This window comes from Nannobrachium achirus, assembly GCF_963921795.1.
Source record: "Nannobrachium achirus genome assembly, chromosome: 10".
Classification (NCBI taxonomy): Eukaryota; Metazoa; Chordata; class Actinopteri; order Myctophiformes; family Myctophidae; genus Nannobrachium; species Nannobrachium achirus.
This window is the reverse complement of record NC_137819.1, coordinates 2,915,435-2,937,021: the sequence shown is the minus strand read 5'-3', so window position 1 is coordinate 2,937,021 and position 21,587 is coordinate 2,915,435.

Genomic DNA, 21,587 nt, shown 5'->3' with positions numbered 1-21,587 from the left:
ACATACAGATGTACACAATGTAATGATCACAGGTCCAACTCATCAGTGTTACGGCCAGCCATAATTATTATATTCTGTACCCAGAATCCATCCACCCACCAAACCAAACCTTTGTTTAATGGTGTAGTTCTTTGTTTGTGTTTATTTATTTTGTTGTTAGATTATGTTTGTAGCGCGTTCGCATGAACAAACAACCAGAGTGCACACCAGTGCCCTCAGTTCCTAAATCTGAACCCATCCTCTTTCAAAAAAAAAAATGAAAACATATATTATTGAACTCAAGTCTCCATGGCATGAGTAATCAATAGAAAAAAAGTAATTTTGGGGGTGAACTACTTTAAATATGTGTTAATCACGGACGCTTGAAAAGAAGCCAAGCGCACTTTTCAGGCAGCACATATGGGAATACAGCAATGGACCTACGGACGGTAGGAGGAACCACACACACACACACACACACACACACACACACACACACACACACACACACACACACACACACACACACACACACACACTTGTCAACACACTGTTTGTGGTGCTGGGGGGTGCACTGATATGTGAACATCTTTGTGTAGCAAGGAATGTCCCTCCTGGGATACTGTGGAGAGACAGGCCTGAGCTCCTCTCACTTCCTATATTACCCAGATTGTTTGGCTCACTATAAAAGGCACAGCTAGTATGAGCCGTTCCCCCTGGTGTCCCTGTAGTAGCAGGTTGCCGCTGTTTGCCATGCCTTGGGTAGGTTTATAATGTAAGTACCTAATAGGGGAAGCCAATATTTGCCCTGAAGACTGACCTGTTTGTTTTGGACGCTCCATATATGGCCAAGACAGAATTAATTTGCAAATCAAGACTGCTGACTATCATCACCTGGATCTTCATATATGAAGATCACAACACTGACCTCATCAAACCCTGGATATCCATACATGGAGATGACTGGATCATCACCTACAGTAGATGTCCATGTGGTCAATACCTCTACACCTGACCTTACAGACTCCATATATGGATATACCTGACCTATTCTGACATCACAATTATGAATCGACCAGCTCAGCAGAAGGGTATACTGTACATGGCAAAGCACCCATGTGTGCGCACCCATGTGTGCGCACCCATGTGTGCGCACACATGGGTGCGCACCCATGTGCGCGACCTCGCCCCTCGCACTTAGGGCATTTTACTGGTAAAACGGGCGGAGAGGGTGTAACCTCTAGTATGATATACTGTACAAGTAGGCCGTGTATGGCCTACTTGTGCACAAGACGCAAGTTGGCACCTTGACAGAGAGCAGTTCTACTTGATATTGTATTCCCTAGAAATATTCTGTCAGTAGATCATCACGTCATTCGTTTAAATACATTTGGTTCTAAGAAATCCCGGTGGTGGAACATATTGATAAATGTTGAAATAGGTGATGTCACAATTTCCCCATTGACACCCATGTTCAAAAAATCACACTTGTGTGAACTGAGTGGTGGAGGCTGTGTGTGTGTGTGTGTGTGTGTGTGTGTGTGTGTGTGTGTGTGTGTGTGTGTGTGTGTGTGTGTGTGTGTGTGCGTGCGTGCGTGCGTGCGTGCGTGCGTGCGTGCGTGCGTGCGTGCGTGCGTGCGTGCGTGTGTGTGTGTGTGTGTGTGTGTGTGTGTGCCTGGCCTGAACAACAATGCCCATCCCTTAACATGTGTGGTCAGCAAAGGTATTGCAGGCTACATACACACAGGCACGCACACACACACAGACACACACACACACACACACACAGACAGACACACACACACACACACACACACACACACACACACACACACACACACACACACACACACACACACTATACATATAATTGTATATAACATATCCACTTAAATAATGTATTTTTTATTTTATTTTGGAGTCTAAAAACACTCATTTAAAAACAGGCAAAGGATACATCAATATATCAAAACACTATGATAACTATACACTATTAAGACAGGCCAGAAGAGATCCAGGCCAGATTACAATCTAAAATATGAACCCTTGTTGTAAAAAACTAAAGTAGTCCTTTAACCTTGTTACTAATTGCAACAGAAACTCTTTCAACATTTTTTGTTTCTTAACTGAGAGAGATGAAGCAGAGACCCCTTAGCTGAGAGAGGGATGAAGCAGGGACCCTCACTACATGTTGTATTCTTGTTAAATGTGTGTTTTCAGACACCACTTAAACCTTCAATACTTAGTGAACTTTGGCTTTGACTCAGTATTGGTCTGCTCATTTTTGAGCAGTGCAAACCGCTCCTACATTTCACTTGTTTTAGTACTGAATGTATTGGCCAAATATATTTGTACAGATCTCCATCCATGCTCATACACATGAAGTAACTGACACCCTGGACAGAACGGCCCTTACAAGGAGATTGGTGTGTCATGTTTTCACCTCTCACTTCACAAGGGATCACCAACATGATAACTTATGGTGGACATTTTGTTGTTTTATATTTGTATGCTAATTGTTGATCTTTGTGTATGTAATCTCGTCAGCATTGCAAATGAGGGTGAACCTCAATGCACTTTTCGAGAATAAATAAAGGTTTCAATCAATCAAAAAAAAACATTTGCTCAAAATCAGATTTTTGCCTGCCGTATACCCACCCTAATCAGCTATGCACTGTTCACAGAGGAGGCACATTAATCCCACAGCAAAGGTCATCGGGATCGGTATTCAAACCCGCCACACACTGTCAGGCATCAGAGCCTATGTGGTATGCACCCGGCTGGACCGCTAAGCCAGCGGGCGCCCCTTTATTAGAAGATTTGCATGGAAATAGTACAGGACAGTACAGTTCAGGTCAACTAAAAATGATTTAAACCTCAAAGGATTGACAGTGTAACAGTGTAACACTTTCTCATCATTTACATTTTGTATGATTGAAATTATGATCTGAACATTTTTGCATCATTTAAATCATGATTCAAATGTTTTAAGAAATTCATCTTAAATGAGTAAGTTTTAGTTTATAAACAAGATAATGACCAAGTATCCCACTTACTAGCTGAGTATCCCCCTCCCATTTACACAATGGCCCTCATTTATCAACGTGGCGCAGACCAATTTCTTTGGCGGACTGTGGGGTCTCTAAACTTATACAGTAGCTACTGTACACCCAACGCTCCACCTTTGCCCCCAGCGCACCATCTTCACGCCTCAGATTTATTTTTGCCACCGGGAGATCGGAGTTAGAACCATCCCCTCATACAAAATAGCAGATATACAAGCTTGCAGTGCGGTACTCAACAACCAGCCAGTCCATAAATGCTTTGAGCCTTATTCATTCTGCAACCATTGCATTCAGATGACTACCTTAGTTGCCAGGTTATCTGTCATTAACGTGGCGAGCCTGTGCATCATGATTATGGGGAATTATGATTGTGTGTAACCAAATATATAAATATATTCTTTGGCGAGTACCTAATTGTGTTGGGATGACTTGCTCATTATTATGTTGCAGGAGATTTGTGGTATTGTAAATTGATGAGGACAAGACAGCTAGAAGTAATGTTTGCTAATAATACCTTAATTCCCTGGAAATAGCAAAACGTGGGTTTGCTCCTTTGTTGGAGAAACCTATTTTTTGGACAATGGATTCATGTGGTGTGGTCAGACCAGGGGTTGTGATGGACATTTTGATAAATGTTTGATTTTTGTCACGGTCATACAAAATAACTTTCAGTTCCTTAGTTTTTTATTTTTCTCAGTGCTCTGTCTGGAATTGTCTAGTCAAATGACGTGTGGTTTGTCCGCAAGTCCTCTTTCGTGCAGTTCTTGCTGATGAGTCAGCCCTGAAAATTGCAGGATACCAAAGGAAGTATCACTTCTGCCTTATAGACAGGCGAGAAAAGATCACCCCCCCCCCCTTTCCCCCTACTCGGCACGTATAGTGTTTTATACAATATACTATATATATTTTGATGATATTTGAATGTTTCTGGTGCTACTATATATGTTGATGAATTGAATACCAAGGACCCCAACGGAAACAAGACAGAAAGGTATTTGTTGGTGTGTTCCTATACATGTTTGTCTAATAAAATATTCAATCAATCAAAACAAATACTTGGAATAATGATGAGAGAGCTCTGTCACTGCACACACACACGCACGCACGCACGCACGCACGCACGCACACACACACACACACACACACACAGTCAGCCTCAGCCAACCGTTCGGTTTGAACCGCCAAACAGACAGACAGACAGACAGACAGACAGATGCGACTATCTGTTTAGAATTTGTAATTGAAACGAACGGTGAAATAACTAAACAAGACAATCAAACATAAAACATTAAGTTCAGGGTGTATCTTAACATTTTTAGTTGCCTCAGCTTTTATAATTTTACTTAAAATAACTTAAAATTCTAAGTTGCCCTAAACTTAAAAGTTTTCTGAAGTTTGTTCAGAAAAAAAAAAAAATCTTGAGTTTTCGCAACTTTTTATTTTTTACATTCAGTTTTACCTAGGTGAATTGAGAGTTTTACCGAGGTGAATTGAGAGTCTGTTGTCAATAAAAAGATCTAAGTTGACACTCTCAGCTCAAAGGGTGTGCACCTCTAGCCAATCTGCAGTCAACTGCAGTCAGCGATTGGACTTTGACTTTGTCATTCTCTTTTCAGCATGCAACAAGCATTTTGTTTGATTGAAGAATTTATTAGCAGTTTGCAATAGAAAAAAGTACAGTTTCATTACAGTACAAATCACTGGTACAAGGTCAACTAAAAGGAGATCCTAGAAAGCCGAGGCTTATTTCCACAGGAACCACACTTTAAGTATCACATATAACATAGAAAGACAGACGGATAGAACATAGTACTTTATCTAGGATTATATCAGTTTCAAAAGCATAACATCAAATACAAAGGCAGAAAAAAGGGTGGGGGGAGCATGGGGGCTTAGTCTATTTACAAGTCACGGGTAGCAGCCGTCTGAAGGTGACTTTTCATACCAATTTTGAAGGAGGCTAGGGATTTGCTCTCCTTTAAGGCTTGTGGAAGGGCGTTCCACATGTTGATGGTATAGCAGGAGAACGAGTAAGAGCCTTTTTTTAAAGGCTCTTACTCGTTAAATCTACGTTGATGATGATTAGTGGAGCTGCCTCTGGTGTTGTGATCGTGAACATCCTTGACCTTTAAGAAGTAGTTTGTCAGGTACATGGGTATCTTGGAGGTGTAGTGTATCTTGTACACCAGGCCCATTGCAAGATGCTGTAATCTGTCTGCTACTTTGAGCCACCCCACGCTTTCGTGGTGATGATCGGTAAGGTGGGTCTGAGGAGGAAGACCAAGCACAACCCTAATTAGTTTGTTCTGGGCTGTTTGGAGCTTTAACTTTAAGGCAGCTGGGGCGTCGCGATACCAGACAAGGACTCCGTAATCAATGAGGGGCCCGATAAGAGCACCTCCTAGTGTCTTTCGAGATTTAATATTGATCAGCGGGGCAACCCTTTGCAAGAAACAAATGTGTTGGTTGACTTTATTGATTACCTTGGTAGTCATTTTTTCACTGGATAGGTTAGCCTCCAGGATGCAACCCAGGTAGCAGATGTGTTTTTTTCTTTCTATCACAGTGTCACCTACTTTAATTGTGAAGTTCTCAACTAGGCTAAGTTTCTGACTAGATCCGAAGAGGATACACTGTAAAAAATAAAAGTTGGGAAAACTCAAAGTTTTAAGGCAACAAACTTCAGAAAACTTTGAAGTTAGACAATCAAACATAAAACTTTAAGTTTAGCTTAAATTGGTTTAGTTGGTTTATCTTAACATTTTTAGTTGCCTCAGCTTTTATAATTTTTGCTTAACTTAAAAGTTTTCTGAAGTTTGTTACCTTAACATTTTGAGTTTTCTCAACTTTTTATTTTTTACATTCAGTTTTACCTAGGTGAATTGAGAGTCTGTTGTCATTGAGCCAGGTGCAGATCATGTTTAGTTCACAATTAAGGGCCTTTTCAACCTGCAACATGTCTCTGCCTGAGACTAGGTGAGCCGAGTCATCCGCGAACAGAAACAGATTGCAGTCGCAAGCAGATGACATGTCGTTTACTTATATTAAGAACAACAGTGGTCCTAGTGTACTCCCTTGATTACTCCGCAGTTTACTGGGAGAGGGGGGGGGGGGCAGGGTTCTGTTGACTTCCACCATCTGTTCCCTCCCCACCAAGTAAGAGTGCATCCATCTCACTGCTGTGCTGTCAAGACCAATATAGCCGGGGATCCAGTCCCTCATAATGGGAGAGGACCTGTGATGTTCTGCCGCACTTTTTATTTCTGTTTTATCTATTAGTTTGGTCATTAAGGTCCACAGAATGAGAGGCCTGCTCTGCCGGAAACTTCACGAAAAAAAGTTATGGCCATTTGTATATTCACTGTCCCATTGACTCCACTAGAAATATTTAACCCTTAAGTTCTGTTCAGATTCACTACACCTTCGTTCTGTTCGGGTCATTTTGACCCGGGAGATATTTGGTTTAAAAAAAACAACACTAATATAAATTTTAACTTAACAAATCATCATGATACATTGACTTTGACTCAATACCAAACAATTCATATGATATATATGGTAAATGTTTGCATTTCTGCTTTGCTATATCACATTAAACACTTAACGAGCTAGGCGTTTTTACTGATTTAGCTGGAATTCATGTAAAAAAACTACTTTATTTAATACTGGGCAATATTGCTCATGCTTATAGGAAAAAATAAAAATCCGACAGGGGGGCTTCGGAAGGGGGGTGTTAGAAGGGGGGGGGGGGCTGTGTGTCTGTGTTTTGGCACAATACTGTGTATTTCTGTGCATAATTGTGTGCTTCCGGGTCAAAATGACCCGAACAGCACTTAAGGTTCAAAAAATATGAGAGGGGTGTAGCATGGGTGTAGTGCAAAAATATTTTTTTTACACGTTCATCTCAGAAGAATCTTTAAGGCCAGTGAGTTTCAGGTGGAACAAATGTAAACTTCTACCTTTTTTTATCAAATGAAAATGTAAAACGGGTCAAAATGACCCGAACAGAACTTAAGGGTTAAAAAAGAAAATAAATCTGCTTTAAGTAGCATGTGAGGGGTCAAACTAGGGGTTCTTCATCATTCTGAATCCATTGCAAGCATTTGTTTTGCATGAAAAACATTCCTTGGGCAAAATTTTGGCCATCCAAAACTGTGAAAAGTGGAAAAAAAAGTGATGACTCATCACTTTTCACAGTGTTTTCACTGTGTTTGGGGGCCAATATTTTGCCCAAGGAATGTTTTTCATGCAAAACAAATGCTTGTAATGGATTCAGAATGATGAAGAACCCCTAGTTTGACCCCTCACATGCTACTTAAAGCAGATTTATTTTCTTTTTTAAATATTTCTAGTGGAGTCAATGGGACAGTGAATATACAAATGGCCGTAACTTTTTTTCGCGATGTTTCCGGCAGAGCAGGCCTCTCATTCTGTGGACCTTAATGACCAAACTAATAGATAAAACAGAAATAAAAAGTGCGGCAGAAAATCACAGGTTCAACCCTATTCCTTGAGCTTTTGGGCATGTGGATCCCCGACTAAATAGCTTTCAGAATAGAATGATCGACGGTGTCAAATGCCTTCTGGAGGTCCAGCATGACCATGCCGCAATATTTGCCATCGTGAATTTCACGTTTGATGTAATCATTCAAATAGATGAGGCATGTATTTGTGGAATGGGACTCTCTGAAGCCAGACTGGAACTCGTAGATCAGTTTATTCTCTTCAAGATATTTAGCCACCTGTTCATAGACAATTTTACCTTAGCTAATTTGAAGTCCTGGGGGACATAACCCTGTCCCCCAGGACAACCCACCTCCATCCCCAACTCCACCTTGTCTCCATCAAGAGTTAAGGCGGAGGTTCACCTACTGCCACCACCAGCGTCTAGACTCCATTGGGGGGCTCTCCCTATTAAATCTAATCTTAGATGTATAATGTTAAAAGCTAATCATATATATGTTTTATGTTAATGGAGTCGCCAAAATGTATTTCATTATTCAATTCAATCTGGAATAAATCATTCTTCATCAACGTGATACTCTTTAATTGAAATATATATCACTGGCCAAAGGCATGGCTCATATATGCTCATTCAGATAGGGATCTCCATGTATGGGCATAAAATATATTGTATGTATATGGATACATATTATTATTAATAAAGGATGAAATAAAAAAAGTCCATATATGGTCATTCCCAGAAACAAAATCAATTTTTTTCTTTTTTTTAAGGATTAAATAAATACAATGTCCATAATACAGTATGGGCATTCCCAGATGATGCCGTTAGGTTACCCCCTTATGCCCATATAGGCATCAAACCCAGGCCCTAACTCGCCAAGGCCCTGCTTGGCTTTACTAATTAACATACGTTTTATGCCCATATATGGATATTCCCATGTTATCCACATTAAGGACATTATTAAGGATATTATGTTATCAATATTAAGGACATATCTGGGAATGCCCATATTTGGTAATGCCCATATATAGACATCATTTGACATAACATTGTTGATCATGCAGGGGTCTCCATATACAGTATGAGTAACTGCATGGTCCCATATACCGGTACATCAATGGCCAGATAAAGGGCGAGCTCGCATGTCACCCTGAGGTGTCTTAGAGTATCATGTTCCATAGAAATATTCTGTTAATAGATCATCATGTCATTTGTTTACATATTTGCTTCTAAGAAATCCCAGGGGTGGAACATATTGAAAAGTCTTGAAATAGGCACCCGGTGATGTCACAATTTCCCATAAAACATTACCATGTTAAAAACAATATTTAAGCACGCTTCCGTGTGTAATTTCTACACAAAAGGTCCGGTACTGTGTGTGTGTGTGTGTGTGTGTGTATGTGTGTGTGTGTGTGTGTGTGTGTGCGTGCGTGCGTCACGAAAAAACTAAAACTAGAATGGAAAAACATTGTCGTTAACTGAAATAAAAATAAAAACTACGCTTTTTAAAAAAACGATAACTAAACTAAAACGGTATTGTGTGTTTGCAAAACTAACTAAAACTAACCAAAATGATAGAGAAAATCTCCTTAGTTTTCGTCTTTGTCAATTCTATTTTCATTAGAGATGGGCCGGTCAATCGGCCGCCGCAACAGTAACCGGCGGCCACTGACATAAATTCTCAGCACTGCTCAGCATGCATGATGCTCTGGGACCACCAAAGTAGGAATGCGACTTGTACTTAGCAGCCAGCCTACTTAATTAGTGGCAGCCTACAGTATACAGATGATGATGCTGATTACCTTTGCAATGTATGGATATATTCCATAATCATGTGTCAATGTCGTCTCAAAAAAGAAGAAGGAAAAATATCATCGCATCATGCTTTCCTGCCTCCAGTCCAGACCAGAGCTGCCAACCCTCACGCAATGAGCGTGAGACTCACGCAAATGACCCTCTTCTCACGCTCTCACGCCACACATCGTATTTCTCACGCCGTCATATCACCAGCCGTCACAAAGTGGAAAACTGCGTCAACTCAAGTGTCACTGAGACATTCACTTCGGCCGTGATTTGAGCAATTAAAGGGCTTAAAATACTGTATCTGATTCTGAAGTAATGATGCGTCGCTGTGTGTGCGTGAGCGTCTGGTGTGAGGAACGCTGCGTGCACGTTCCTGCACACATCATTCTCTGCAGTTTGCGACAGGAGGATGATGAGGATCTACAACATTAATTCAACACGTCCAAAATCCCCATTGCTTACTAGCAGGCAGTTTAAATGAGGAGGGACTTTTGGATGGAAGCGTGTGCAAAAAGAACAGATCTTCAAGCAAAAGACGTGTTACTTGCAGCTTAATGTAAACATTTATCCATAATTTTCTCATCCTAGTAAAGCCAGATAAAAGTATCAAACTCCCTGTAAAATGCAACAGAATACAGTCTGAAATAACATCTACTCTTTAAATTTTTTTTCTGGGGGAGGACCCCAGACCCCCCAACAAAATGATCCACAGTATAGGCTATTAACTACGTTTCTGCCTCAAAATTACATAGGCTGTTCATTATTGAGGGTTAGATTTGGAGAATTAATAACACCCACCCAGAGCAACATAGGCCTACTGTACCTGGTTGGTGTAATAGTGACTCCAAGGGACGATAAAATAATAATAATAACCAAAATTATTGTAATATTTGTTTAACATATAGGCCTATATATAATTTTTTATATTTCTTTTGCAGCACCAAAGCCCCCCCCCACCCCCCACCCCCCCCCCCCCCCCCCCCCCCCCCACCCCACAAAAAAAGAAAAATCTCACTCTTGGCAAAGTTGGCAGCCCTGGTCCAGACGGTCCATGCATAAGGAGTTTACTTGCACTTTCATTTAACAGAATGCAACACCATTGCAAAAGCTTTTACAAGCTACAGAAAAAGCCATTAGTACCTTTATTTTAGCCAGTTTAAAAGGAAAATCAGCTCCAGTGTCTCTGTTGCTGAAAAGAAAAAGTCTGTTCACTTTGTGGTGTATCCACACGCGACACACTGGATAAATGAATGTCCACAGGTGAAGCCTGTTAAAGGTCGTTAATAGTCTCCTCTGATAGTTTCACAAAGTACACTTAGCAACAGAAAATATTATGTAACATTTAAGTCCCTGACAGGTTTTACAAGCAAACAACAGCAGCAGAGTCATGAGGTAATTTTTGCCCTTAAATATTTGAAAGGAACAGACTAGAGTCGATCAGATTATTGTGACATACGGTAAATTTCTCACCTTGAAAACAATGAAAACAATTATTTTAGCTTTTAAGACATTCGTTTTGCAAGATAAGATTTTGCTTGTTAAAATATGTATTCAATAATATTATTAATAATATTTGAAATAAATTATCTCAATATGTACCCATAATTTTAAAATAAAGGTTTTGCCATAATCATAATGATCATCTGATATCAATATTATATCCATATCATATTAGTCTGGATATTGTCTGTGATTTTGGATATTGTACTATTGTGATTGATTTGGCTTTAGCGTTCTTCTCCTAGCTTATTGGTACTCAAATTGAAGTACGTAGGACTATGTCTTGTACTTTGCCTGAAAAAAAAAAAATCTCCCTCTGTGCCAGTTTACCACGCCCCTCAGACACACCAAAATTCAGAACCTTGGACCCCCATTTGATAACATTTTCTCCCTGTGTCCCCCATCTGATAAGATGCTTTGCTTCTACATGTTTTATTAGAGAAAGTTCTGTCATATAGGCCTATTCTGTCATTGTGTTACTTAGGCATGGAATGATAGTGAAAATAAATTATCGCTGGGGACCAACTGCAAACCCCTCAAGGACCCCCGGGGCGTCCTCATAGCACACTTTGAGAACCACTGGCTTAGCGAGTTCAGTATTTTAGCAACCTGTTGAAGCTATGCAGCTGCTGTACTCCGGTGCTTCTGTTTGTGCAAATAAAAAAATAAAAAAACACCAGTTGGTGAGGTCAAAGTTGTCTCAACATTCCTGCCACTCTCCACAATATGCTGTTTTGTAGATTTTTTTTCCAGAGCTTTTTTAATGTGTGTGTGTGTGTGTGTGTGTGTGTGTGTGTGTGTGTGTGTGTGTGTGTGTGTGTGTGTGTGTGTGTGTGTGTGTGTGTCTGTTCCTTACCTCACCTGAAGAGAGAATGTTGTATCTCTAGCACTCTGAAGCAAAGTTGTGAAGTCTCCGGAATAACTGTGTGAAAAGACTGCAGACTATGTGACTACTTTGTTTGTATTGCAAACGAAACAGGACAAAAAAGCCTGACAATTTTCAACACCAAATCAGAGAAAATAGGAAAATAGAAACAGCGCACCGCAGGGAGGGACAGTTTCATGACAATAAGGAGGAACCAGAGAGCAGGGGCGTCACAAGGGGTAGGAAAGTGGGACTGAGTTACCAGGGCCCAAGGTGGAGGGGCCCTAATAACTTTATCTATTGAAAAATAGCAGATATACAAGGTCACAGCGCGGCACCGAGTGCCGCGCTGCGAGCTTGTAGATCTGCTATTTTTGAAAAGTTGTGAAAATGAGTGAAAATCTTTGAATATATGTATTTTTTTAAGCGAACATTTGTAACTAAAATTTTGCTTCTGGGGGTCCCTGGAACTAAATATTTTGAGATCGGGGGTCCTTCACATGAAAAAGTTTGAGCAGCAATGACATGGAAACATAGGTTTCTTGGCACACATTTTCAAGATTTTTCAAAAATAGCAGATCTACAAGCTCGCAGCGCGGCACTCGCGGCACCGAGTTAACATTCATGGGGGGCCCGCAGTGAATCCTTGTACCCAGGGCCCAGAATTTGGTGTGACGCCCCTGCCAGAGAGGGAGAGATTTGGGGAGGGAGATATTGTGTTTGTAATCACTTTGGTATCAGGGCAAACCAATCTGGCTAGCCAGAGTCAAGGAAAAGGGAACGCCCACTCGGTTTGTCCCTCATAAGCTATCAGACTCTGTCGCGAGAGAATGCAGTCAAACAAGTTCTAATAAGACAGACATTCTAATCACCTGTTAAAGTGGTAAAGAAAGTTTAGTAGCTTTTGGACAGCTTTTATACTTCCCTTATTAATGATGTAGTATAAGGTTGTCTGTATCAGCAAAATGCATGATATTGTGCACACAACACAAAAAAAACACACACACACACACACACACACACACACACGCACGCACGCACGCACGCACAAACGCACGCACGCGCGCGCGCGCACGCACGCACGCACGCACGCACGCACGCACGCACGCACGCACGCACGCACACACTCACTCAGTCACGCACGCAAACACACACAGTCAGTCAGCAAGTCAGGCAAGCAGGCAGTCAGACAGACAGACAGACAGACAGACAGACAGTAAACCAGTCAGTCAGTCAGTCAAGTAATGTTCAATATGCTCCTTCATACAACAGTGTTGAGTCTAGAATATAACAGATCTACAAGCTCAATGTCAATCTGCAACACTATTGTATGATGAATTCTAAATCATGTTTTAACGATGACGACTAGTAGGAGGATTAATAATTACGAGAATAAAGTCATTTATTATAATGAGTTAGGCTTCACTACAAGGTGACTTCATAAATATATATATTATTATTTACAATAACTAGTCAGACGCCTCAGGGCGACAATTCTTGGCCATCTGGCCAGTGATGTATATGGGACCAGTTACTCATATATGGAGACCCCTCAAAACATGCCCATATATGGGCCATACCAAATATGGGCATTCCCAGATGGACAGGGATCTCCATATATGGGCATAAACCGTATTTTAATTAGAAAAGCCCAAGCAGGGCCTTGGCGAGTTAGGGCCTGGGTTTGATGCCTTGGGATCTCCATATTTGGGCATCCTACCCTAACAGGGCATCATCTGGGAATGCCCATACTGTATATGGACATTTTATTTATTTTATCCTTCTTCAATATATATATATATATATATATATCTATATTAACGGAAGGTAGGGTGTAAATCAGAGTAAAGGAGGCTTTTGGGCCAGTTAGGGCCTGGGATTGATGACATCAGAAAGTGGAACAGGAAGTGATGTCAGAGTGACAGTGGATATCCAGGGTTTGATGCGTGATTCAAAACGACCGGCGTGATTCAAAACAGCGGCGCAGTTCGGCCAGTGGAGACGCCCCTATACTCTATAGCAGTGGTACATATTCCCATTTTCTAGTTTTCCTCACGTACCCCCTGCGGTACCACTGCGTACCCCTAGGGGTACACGTACCCCCATTTGAGAAACACTGCTCTATAGAGACGCCCCTCTTAACAACACACACGCACATATAGCCTATATAAAAAAATGTAAAGCCTGCACTTGACACTTTTGTGCTGTGCTCAAAATAAACTTGACACTTGTACTGTGAAAGGCCTCTCATTTTATGTAACTTCTGTGCTGGGTGTTTTTTTAATGGGTTGGCATGGTACAAAAGAGAAATTAGAATGAGTGAAAACGGCTCACAACACACTTTGAAAAGATAAAAATATACTTGTTTTGTTCACTACTAGAAAATGCAGACATAACTTAGAAAATGCAGACATAACTGTTTATTTACAACAGCCAAAAATGTAATACATTTGTAAAACATGGGCTGTAGGAAACAATTAAGGAAACCATAAAATGTGAATTAACGTTCATACTCAGCATTTCCTTAAAGCTTTTTTTTCGCATTTACTTTAACATTAAAACCCGAACTACTGTCATACTCAAGATAACTTATAACGTGTCGGGTTATTGTTAAAGTAACGCGCTACGCACCTGACAGAGATGACAGCGTCCCCACCCGGGTGCCGCCACGGGCTTAGGCCAATCAGAGGCAAGCGGAACGAGAGGGGCGTCTCCATTGGCCAAACTGTGCCGCTGTTTTGAATCACGCGTTTGATCTTTGATGAGGTGATGTCACGTGACTTTACTTCCGGTACGGAAGGACAAGTTACGACATTTCTCATGGTATACTGCGACCTTCGGTCGCAATAATACCTAATAAGATGCCTAAGGGCGAGGTCGTGCAGGAAGGGGGACGGAATTCATTATTATTATATATCGGACCAGTTACCCATATATGGCGATCCCTGATACCCATATATGGAGATCCATTTATATGGAGATATGGGCATATGGGTTGGATACAACTGTACATTGTGCAAATACATAACGGCAGGGGAAGCAGTTAAGAATATTGGCAAAAATCTGAGATATCCGTGTGCAAAAGTTGGAGTCTGTAGAACCAACCGTGTGCTGTGAGACCCCAGACATGCTTGCTCGGTTATTCGTTATGTGAAAGTCCTATGACATCTGACATCATACATACAATCCCTTTAATACCCATATATGGAGATCCCTGTCTGTAGAACCAACCGTGTGCTGTAAGACCCCAGACATGCGTCCGTGCGTGTCAGTGTCTGTCTCTCAGTCCTTGTCCCCTGTTATGGTCATATTGGTTGGATTGGTGGTTCTACTGAAAAGAAGAAAAAAAATCACACTTGTGTGAACTGAGCGGTGGAGTCTGTGCGCGCGCGTGTGTGTGTGTGTGTGTGTGTGTGTGTGTGTGTGTGTGTGTGTGTGTGTGTGTGCGTGCGTGCGTGCGTGTGTGTGTGTGAGTGTGCCTTGCCTGTTCTGGCCTGGCCTGAACAACAGCGCCCCTCCCTTAACATGTGTGGTCATAAAAGGTACTGTAGGCTACATACAGACAGACACGGACGGACGGAGACAGACATACCCACACACACGGCCACGTATAGGAGCGTTGTGACCACCGCTCAAAAAAGGTTTTGTACAACTGTACATCAGGTAGTCAAGGGGCCAAAACTGAAAAGTGCTTCAGAAATGACTTTTGCGGCTATGTTTGGGTAGAAGCTGACAACCTTTGTTTTTTGTTAGAAGGTACCCATAGAAGATGTTTTAAGGTGGTTGGCATTTTGAATTTATTTTCTGGTGACTTTTATAAGCCCTTCAATAGTTGAATGTCCATTTCATGCTATAGTCAAATAATCCGATTAAACATCATAAGCATTTCATTAATTCTTTACTTTTAAATGTATTTCTTTCTATGTTATATTAAAGGAAATAGATAAAAGAACAATATGGAAAGTTATTTTGAATGTCATTGCAATAGATTTGTAAATATTATGGTAAAAGGCAACTTCTTTAACAGTGCCAGCCCCCCCTGGCCCCCGTCCCTTACCAGTGCCACCATTAGGTCCCATTCATTCTGCCCCGATTCCAGGGAATATATTGAAAATGATCCGATATTCACATCGGAACAAAAATGGGAGGTTCTACAAGCGAGGCGTTGTGTGCTTGTAGATCGGCTGTTTTCACTAGTCTAAATAATTTCAAATGTATATATGTATATATACGTGGCCACTGAATTCTATAGGCTCTGCTTTGATACAAGTTTGATACAGATTTGAGATCGATTTGATAGATTATTATGTCACACACACACACACACACACACACACACACACACACACACACACACACACACACACACACACACACTGATTGTATTACTAAACTATCTATCTAGGTATACACACACAATAAAAAACTAAACTATAAAGAAATGTATTCTTACTGGAAGAAGTTGGAGGAACTTCATACACCTACTACAAACCATGGATTGACATCTAGACCTACTGCACATACAGTATGAAACAGAGCTGATACCTTTATGTACTATGAGGAAAATAATGCTGCTATTTGTACCCTGTATATATATAAAATGACAATGCGACATAGCTCTGTTTGAACAATGCTGTACCCCCTCCAACTGTATATTTTCAACTGTTTTTTTTATTGTATTTGTGATACTTGCTTTGGCAATGTAAACGTATGTTTTCTCATGCCAATAACGCTCCTTTGAATTGAATTGTATATTACCAAATGCACCCTACGTGGAAAAAAACAATAGCAGGTCAGGCTTATTGACATCGGTTATTGATTGATTGAAGAATGTATTACAAGCTTGCATTAGAGTAGACCTACAGATTCATGGCTCATTTCCACAGGAACACACTTTATGCATATCATACAGTGGTGTGTTCTAGACTTTTTTTGAGGGCATACGATCAGCTACTATTCGTTTGGCCAGGGCAGACGCTATAGTACATAATCCCTATCAAATACGCTACTTTGAAAGGTTCACGAGGGCAGACGCCGTTCATATTTTATTGTTCCTCCATCACGGAGGTATAGAGGCCGGCGCCTGGCGGCGCCGTGCCTGCGAGGGTGTCCCAAGTCGGGCGAGGTGTGGAGGGTAGTCCCCGGTGAGTCCCCAGAACACAGCACTGATCTCATATAACATTGAAAGACAGACAGACAAACATATTGAAACGTAAAAAGCATAGCTTTATAATGCTTACCCGGTTCGCTGATCGCAGCACACCTCAGCAGTGCTTCCTTCAGGGCAGGGAGAGAGACAGCACCGCAGCGACCGGGTCGTCCTCCTCAGCTAAGTCCACGCACGGCCTCATTTGGGTGTATTAGCGCCCGCTGCAACTCCGCTCTCCGGGGCCATACCTATCGGTGCAGCCGGTGGGCGCCGTAAGATGATACACTGCTCCAAACAGCCTGCCTCCGGTCCGGATCACCGCCGTAGCTCCTCCGTCCACTGTGGATGGCTGGCGACGTTCCTTGGCTCCCCCGACACAGCAGCAAAAACACAGAATTCTCTTCAAATCGCCGGCATCAGCGTTCAACGGCATCACCGTTCATCCTCACGCGTCGCCTCAGTCAAGTCCCAAACGCAGCCGCGCAGCAACAAACGAAAGTCCAACTGGTGCTTCGGGTTTTGATTATGGTCGGTGGCGGCGCTGGGCAGCTGCGGGCTTGGTGTCCACGGCCACGGGGCATGGTTCGGCTGCCTGCTTGGTCTCCATGTGCGGCCATGACTTGCTCTCTGATCAGCGGAGCAACGGTCCGGTAACTGGGACGGCGTTTTCTTTTTTTACAAAATGGACGCCCCCAACCTACAAAGAAACTAGCCCTTCCCTTCCCCCACTCCTCCTAGGTAAAACCTCTACCTTCCGATCTCTCTCTCTATCTCTATCTCTCTAAATAATACTACATCTAATGATTTTATAACTAATTCTAGCTCATTCTCTCAATATATCTCTCTCTCCCTCTGATTGCTGTGTGTCCGGTAACGGTAAAAGTCACTGAACTCTTTGAGACCCTTGTTTCTGGGGGGAACCGGCCAATCAGCATGCTTGAATTTGGTCACATAAGCGTGTGATGTCATGCAGGGGCGTCAATTGGGTATGGCAGGGGTATGCAGCTGCCATACCTTGACAGGGGGAAATAATAAAAATGTACTTTTCATCGTGCCTGTTGCTAAGGTATGGCAACATGACTGGTGTCTTCACCAGACACCAGTCATGTTGCCATACCTTAGCTTGTTCTGAACTGACGCCACTGAATTGTCATGCATGACGACCGTCCCATCGTCCAAAAGGGCTGTATCTTGGTTACCGCATAGATCCAACACTGTACTACTGTAATATGAAAAAAAAGCATCTGGCGTCATATGACGCCAATATTATTTTCTGGCATCATTGCCAAGTGCGTGTCTGACGTCATATGACGCCCTGGCACTCAAAGTGTTAATGGTGTTTTTGTCCATTTTGAGTATACAAGAAATTACTCCATTCAAAACACATATCACACCAACATAGCAGGTCACAGAATAACAGCAATGTAATAACATACAATTTTGGTGAACTTGTATAATGATGTAGAGGGTTAGTCCAAATTAAACCAATCTTATTCCAATTGGCCAAAGGGGGCGCTATACGACGCGTTTGAAAATTCTAACTTTAAACAGGCATAAGCCATGCCTCGTGTGGCTTGAAGACTTGCTTACACGCGTGCCTTGACTCAAGAGGAACACATCTGTGTCTTTGTCAAGTAAGCTCCGCCCTTAGATTTTTCGCCATTTTGATCAGTTTGTAATTATCCTGTGATTTTTGAGCAATTTGCATGAAACGTTCTACACACAATCTAAGGACCTTTTATCTAACATGCCTATGATGTGCACACAAAAAAAATATATACTGCCTAATGTCTAAATTATATATATTGTAGACTACAAGTTGTTGAGTCCGCTACACACATACGGCCACACACCACCGCTCACCTGGTTTGATTTTTTCATAGTAGAATGGCTATAGCCCCTGTATACAGTATAATTAATATAGCATGCATCTCCTGTGATTTGATTGTGTATTTAGATCTATTGGAGCATGACTGACTCACTGGCTGGTACAAGGGGAATGAAATGACTCACTGCTAAATTATCCTTTTGAGTGGTAACTGGAAGACAATAGCAAAGAGTTATGGCCTGTGTCTCATATAGAATGTTGCTTGGCATAAACTCTGTAAGGAATCTGGAGTGAGCGGTTATAGTGGTGTCAGTGCCAGCAGCGTGTCACTGTACAGCTCATAATCCTGCCCTGTTTACAGGAACCTGTTTGAACTTGTGTCCGTTTCAACAGAATCAAAACTGATTTGTGTCTGTTTGAAGGCCTAGATTTTACATAATTATTACATAACACAAATAAAACTGACTGAGTTTTAGTTCCTGACAGGGGTCATCAACATGTCCGTACACAGACAAATGTGTCGTGGCAAGACTTGCCTATAATATGCCCGTGGCCCAATTTAGTTTTGTTTATTTATTGTGAATGAAAAATGTAGTCTAGGGAGAACGGGGTATGAACCACTGGGTAAGATGAACCACCCCCTTTATCTTTAAAACTATACACATGAGTTATCATTTGACCTTGAATAAGAACACAAACATCATTTCCACCTGGTTGTGGAGTTGACAGACACATGGGAAAAGTGGGAAAAAAAGTGTTTTTTGCTGGTCGAAGTAAATGTTTTACTTTTATGGTATAATCATTTTTAAGTTAAAGCAAATGTACCCAGGTCTAAACTTATATATCATGCATGTTGGTGATATCCCAATGTATACAACTATGTGAATCATCTTAAGTCATTAAGGCATCACAATTATACTGAATGATCTATCATTTTGATGAATTAGACGCTGAGCTAGGACCACACATATGGGGTCATCGGTATCATTTGGGGGGATTAATTCTCATAGTGATTTTTGGGTAGGTATACACCTCTAGTGATAGGGAAAATGTGATAGCATTGCATCTGTGGTAGCTTTCTCTGTGCTCTGTTTATCTATCCTTTTATAACAACATGCCAAAAAACTGTTTTCAAAATCCGAATGGAACATTCTACTTCAAACTGATGATTCTCCCTTAGTATTGACCCTCTGTCTTTGAAAAATGGCAAGGATAAAGCTCAGACTACATGTTTTTCATTGTACGTTGACATGCACGTCCCCTGTCATTGTAGTTCATTGTCAGACTGCATCTGTTCAACAGCTTGTTGGAAAACTTAAAGTGGCAAAAGAGGAAGATGAACGATGAATGCTTTGAAAGAATAGTGAACTAGTCTAATGCTTTAACTTCTCATTTGATGAATGCCAAGCAGCCTAACCTTAACTGATGTAACGTCACCAAATGTAAGAGGAAACTCAATACAATGACACTGGTGAATTTGCATCTATCAATGGGAAGGTCTGTAGATTCTAAAGAAATGTATTGTGAAATTCATTAAACTAAATATATTGCAAGTGTGTTAGAACATATCCAAAATGCTCACTATTTGATCCGCTTGTCCTATATAGACAACCTCTGTGTAATCTAATTTTTGGGTTTTCATACGTGTAGAATCCATTATTTTTAAATGGTCAGTCTCACATGTTAAGGTCAGGTCAAGGTTACTTTTGACCTCTGGGAGAACAACAAATGGAAACAACTTGATGAATATTCATCTTTCACTTCATTAAAACTTATTGCGACCGTCAGGTCGCAGTTACTACCAAAACCTCGACAGGCTGTCTGTCAGTCTGTCCGTCTGTCCGTCTGTCAGTCTTCCCGTCACGTCACACTTTTCCCCAACTCATATCTCCGCCACCGTTGCCCCAATCCATGCCAAACTTTGCACACACACTCCTTGCCTGCCAATCCACAACCTCCACCCCTCCCGGGACCCCCGGAGCTCCAAGGACCCCCAGGGACCCCCTGTCGCCGCCGCCAAAAAGTGCTAAAATGACCAATGACCACCCCAACGGGGCTGTTCACGGGGAATTCCTAGGGACCACCGACTCCTGGTGCTCCAGAATGGATGCAAAAGTGGTCGCACCCCTAGTGGAGGACCCCCGCCACTGCAGCGCACATAAAATGCCGTAACTCGGGCTAGGAGCGACCGGGAGAGCCGGGGCCGGTACCCACGCACCTGCCTCGGTGGCGCCAAGAGAGCCGTCAACATGAATCTGTCCCATATAGCGCCACCATCAGGCCCATTTTTTCAAACACATTTTTGGACACTGCTCCTACAGATTTTGCCCTAAAATCACACAAATCGGTACACAGTATGTCTACACTCATGTCATCAACATGGATCTGTCCCATATAGCGCCACCATCAGGCCCATTTTTTCAAACACATTTTTGGACACTGCTCCTTCAGATGTTGCCCTAAAATCACCCAAATCGGTACACAGTATGTCTACACTCATGTCATCAACATGGATCTGTCCCATATAGCGCCACCATCAGGCCCATTTTTTCAAACACATTTTTGGACACTGCTCCTACAGATTTTGCCCTAAAATCACGCAAATCGGTACACAGTATGTCTACACTCTTGCCATCAATATTGATCTGTCCCATATAGCGCCACCATCAGGCCGACTTTTTCAAACACATTTTTGGACACTGCCCCTACAGATTTTGCCCTAAAATTACGCAAATCGGTACACAGTATGTCTACACTCATGTCATCAACATGGATCTGTCCCATATATTTTTTCAAACACATTTTTTGGACACTGCTCCCACACATTTTACCCTAAAATCACGCTGTGACCTGACGGTCGCTTATCTCCCGATTAGGGAGTCTTACTGGTTTGTAGCCGATCCAGAGTATACTCGCGAAATATACTCGAGTAT